The sequence below is a fragment of the Dasypus novemcinctus genome, chromosome 18 (genome assembly GCF_030445035.2).
Source record: "Dasypus novemcinctus isolate mDasNov1 chromosome 18, mDasNov1.1.hap2, whole genome shotgun sequence".
NCBI classification, from domain to species: domain Eukaryota; kingdom Metazoa; phylum Chordata; class Mammalia; order Cingulata; family Dasypodidae; genus Dasypus; species Dasypus novemcinctus.
Genome location: NC_080690.1, coordinates 66,451,863 through 66,456,296, shown reverse-complemented (window position 1 = coordinate 66,456,296; position 4,434 = coordinate 66,451,863). Strand labels below are relative to the sequence as shown.

Below are 4,434 nucleotides of genomic sequence, written 5' to 3'. Positions count from 1 at the left end.
CCAGCCCGGCCTCTCCTTTCCCTCCGCCTGGGAAGCTTCCCCACCCAGCAAACATTTCCCCGTCCTTCACGTCCACCTCAACCAACCCCTGCCCTGAGAAACCTTCCCTGACTCCCTCCACCTGAGCCAGGGTCCCTCCTTCAGGAATACAGGGGTACCCCCCCCCCGACCCCGGTGCCCCCAGTTCTGTCTGCTACTCACGCTCCCCTCGGCCACGTGTTGAGCCTTTCCACGCATCATCTTGTCGAGTCCCCCTGAGAGCCCCAGGGGACAGGGACAGGCATCCCCAATGCTGGATGGGGAAACTGGGGCTCGGGAAGGCCAAGTGACTCACCCGGATCACAGCCAGGGAGGGGCCGGGGCCGGGATTTGAACTCAGGCCCTCCCTGCACCCTGGCGTGTTTAGTCATGTTTCTCATTTATCTCAGCTTTTTGACGTTTCTATTTTATGACATTCTCAGTAGAGTCACGCAGGCACATAATTTATAAAAACAAACCACAACTCCGAGTCCAGAGGGGCTCAGGTCCTCCGCCCGGCGCTGTGGCCCCCCTTGGCTCCGCAGCCTCTCCTCGGGGCTTGGTGGGGTGGGGATAGCAGAGCATCCTTTCCAGGGCCCGTTTTTCTTTTCCTTTTGTCCTTTTTTTTCCCCAGGCCCCCCCCCCCTTTTTTTCTTTCTTTTTTCTTTTCGTCCTTTTTTTTTCTTTCCAGGCCCTATTTTTGACATAAGCATTGGTTGCTCTGCTCTAGGGTGCTTTTGCCATGGATTGTTCCCAGACACGAGAAATCCCAAGGGTCAGTGTCCCCAGAGCAAATGGCGTCCCGCCCCCAGCGGCCTCCCAGTCGGAGCGAGTTCCGTGGACGAGCGATGTCCGCGGGAAATGCGATGCGAGCCACGGGTGTGACTTGAGACGTCTCACCAGAACTTAAAGGAAACAGGTGAAAATGGTTTTATTTATGCTGTTCGTTTAACCCAATATATGCAGCCTGTTAGTATTTCAACGTCAGCAACGATGGATGTGATCCTGGCAAACTCTGTATTGCTCTGTCTTCACAGTTCGGCCTGACTTTACCCTCAGGGCCCATCTCATTTGGGGTCAGGCACGTTTCAGGGGCTCGAAAGCCCCACGTGGCCAGTGCCTGCCGTATTGGGCCACGCAGCCCTGGCCGTGGCCTGAGACCGGGTCTGAGTCCAGGCTTAGCAACAGGTGATGCTGGGCCTCCAGGAGGCAGCACGGGAAATGCTGAGGCCGTGGCCTCAAAATATTAGCTCCAGGGAGCGGATGTGGCTCAAGCGGTTGGGTGCCCGCCTCCCACATGGGAGGGCCCGAGTTTGGTTTCCGCTGCCTCCTAAAGAAGACAAACACAATGAGCAAAACAGCAAGCAAATCCGACAGCGGAGCCAGCTCAGGGGGGCTGAGTGGGTGAGCGCCGGCTCCCCACATACAAGGTCCAGGGTTCAGTCCCCAGCTTTGGTACTTCAAAAACAAAGAAATAAATAAAAGGCTCCAGAGCTTCAGTTTACTCATGTATAAGAGACGAAGCCCCAACAACCTCATGGGGTTCGTGTGATGGTCAAATGGGTTAATGTATATGGAACCCTGAGACTAGGACCCGGCACTTTTTTTTAAAAAGATTTTTGTTTTTATTTACTTCTCTCCCCTTCCCTCCCCACCCCGTTGTCTGCTCTCTCTGTTCATTCGCTGTGTGTTCTTCTGTGTCTGCTTGCATTCTCAGCGGCACCGGGAATCTGTGTCTCTTTTTGTTGCGTCATCTTGCTGCATCAGCTCTCCGTGTGTGCGGCGCCATTCGTAGGTGGGTTGTGCTTTTTTCATGTGGGGCGGCTCTCCTTATGGGGCGCACTCCTTGTGCGTGGGGCTCCCCTACGCGGGGGACACCCCTGCGTGGCAGGGCACTCCTTGTGTGCAGCAGCACTGCGCAGGGGCCAGCTCCACACAGGCCACGAGGCCCTGGGTTTGAACCCTGGACCTCCTATAATGGTAGGGAGATGCTCTAGCAGTTGAGCCACATCTGCTTCCCAGGAGCTGGCACTTTTAAAGTGCTCTGTGACAATTAAAAAGGAGAGAGAGCAACTAAAGAGATACTAACAATTAAATGCAGTACATGATACTGGATGGGATCTAAGAATGGAGAAAAGGTTCACGAAGACACGATCGGGTCGTAAGGAAAAAACTGGAATATAGAATATTAGCTTTATATCAGTGCTAAATTTCTTTCACTTGATAACTGCATTAAGGTGATTACAAAGTGAATATCCTTTTTCATAGGAAATGTACATGGAAATATGTGTTCAAGGACTATGATGTGTCTCAACTGTTCAGAAAATAGATGGATGATAGATGGATGATAGAATGATACAGCAAAAGTGGAAAACTGCTAAAGTTGATGGACCTGGGAGTTTGGGGTGGGAGTATGTTGGCGTTCTCTGTATGAGGTTTGTATTTGGTTTTTTCTTTGTTTGTTTTTGAGGTACCAGGTCCAGGGATTGAACCTGACATCTTGTATGCAGGAGGCTGGTGCTCAACCACTGGACCACGTCGGCTCCCCTGAGTTGGCTGCACCATCTGCTCGTTGTTTTGCTCATTGTGTGTTTGTTTTCTTTAGGAGGCATCAGAAACTGAACCGGGGCTCTTCCGTGTGGGAAGCGGGCACTCAACTGCTTGAGCCACATCCACTTCCAGGTTTGTATTGTTTTTGCAACTGTCCTGTAAGTTTGAAATTATTTCAAAATAAAAAGGTTTTTTTTTTTTAAAAAGCATGGCATGTGTTGGCTTTTATTTTCTTCTTTTGTGCAGCATCTGTTTAAGTCTCTTCTCTAGTGTGTTTGTTTCCCACAGCTGCAGTAACAAAGTACCCCAAGTGTGGTGGCTTCAACCTGGTGAGATTTATTCTCTTGCATTCCTGAAGGCCAGGGTTCTGAAATCAGGTGCGTGGGGAGGACAGCACTGGCGGGAGGACAGCACTGGCGGGAGGACAGTGTGGTGAAAGCAGAACTCTCAGCCCTGCGTTAGCAGTTGAAGAAGGAAGATCTCCCTTTTTCTTTTCCTTTTTCTTTTTTTTTTAGGAGGTACAAGGGATTAAACCCAGGACCTCCTACTGCGAAGCAGGCGCTCAACCACTGAGCTCCGCCCACTCGGCTGAAGCGCTCTTTTAAAGAGGTCCCGTTCTAGGCCCGGAGGATGTCCGGGAGGACATGGAGAGGACAGACAACCTCTGGCCGTCGTGGAGGACGACGGCGGGTCACTGTGGATTCTAAGGGCTCGTGGGCGCGGGTGTCTGCGGCCCCGGCTGCCCGGGCCCGGGCCTTTGCACGACTCGCAGTAGACCCTGCCCCGCACGTTCCCGTCCTGGCTCCCCTGTTCCCATCTGGGTCGTGGGTTGAATCCGTCCGCCCCGAAAGATGCGTCCGCCCCAAACCCAGGACTGTGACCTGCTTCGGAGAAGGGGTCTTGGAAGATGTCGTTGATTAAGGACCTGGAGATGAGCCCCAGAAGCTGGAGAGGCAGGGAGGCCTTCTCCCCGCGCCTGCTGAGCCCGCGCTGCCAGCGCCTCGCCCGGCGCTCCCGGACCCGGGAGCTGTGAGGGAATGCGTTTCCACTGTTGCCAGCCCCGCTGTGTGCTCATCTGCTACGGGCGGTCCCAGGAAACTGCTTGCCGGCCTGTCTCCTCCCTGGAGGCCGAGCCTCCGTGGCTCTCAGAGACCGGCTCTTCCGCCCTTCCTCACCGGGGGGCACCGAGGAGGCACCGAGGCTCAGAGAGAGGGCAGCGCTGGCCCTGGCTCAGGTTCTGAGCGCCTCACCAGAGGTCACCGTGCAAACCTGCAGGAGACTTTCTTAGAAAAGACAGAACACTTACTGAGTTTCTCTCTGAAGGAGGTGGTGGTTGAGAATGCAACCTCTGACTGGACACTTAGTTTGGCAGCTTACTTGCTGTGTGGCCTTGGGCAAGAGACTAACCTTTCTGTGCCTCAGTTTCCCCCTCTATAAAGTAGAGATAATGAGATGCCATCTTAGAGAGCCGTGATGGGGAATAAATGAGAATCTATCACCATCACCATTTAACAGAGTCCTGGAAATCTTTGCAAATGCTGTAAGACAAGAAAAAGACATGAGATGTACAGATTGGAAGGTAAGATAAAGCTGCCGTTTACATCACTTTCAAGAAAAAAAGCTAAGAGATGTAAGATTTATGTAATCTAGAGCGTCTTTAAGCATAAAGGGGAGTGGATGTAGCTCAGTGGTTGAGTGCCTGCTTCCCATATATGAGGTCCCGGGTTCAATCCCTGGTACCTCCTAAAAAATAAGTAAATAAATAAATGTGAAAGCATTTTTGGACATAGAAAAAATTTATATGACAAATGTAAGACTTGGAAAAATAAAATGTTTGATTATGCACTTTTAGAAATACACATTTAC

At 52.0% G+C, this 4,434-nt stretch overlaps 1 long non-coding RNA gene across 1 annotated transcript; it reads left to right on the top strand.

Moving 5' to 3' along the window:
• The first annotated feature begins 613 nt into the window (after positions 1 to 613).
• On the top strand, positions 614 to 4,157 carry LOC131274256 (uncharacterized). Its single transcript, XR_009181468.2, has 4 exons — positions 614 to 937; positions 2,624 to 2,700; positions 2,857 to 2,945; positions 3,084 to 4,157. It is a non-coding gene; the product is annotated as an uncharacterized lncRNA (long non-coding RNA).
• The last annotated feature ends 277 nt before the right edge of the window (positions 4,158 to 4,434 follow it).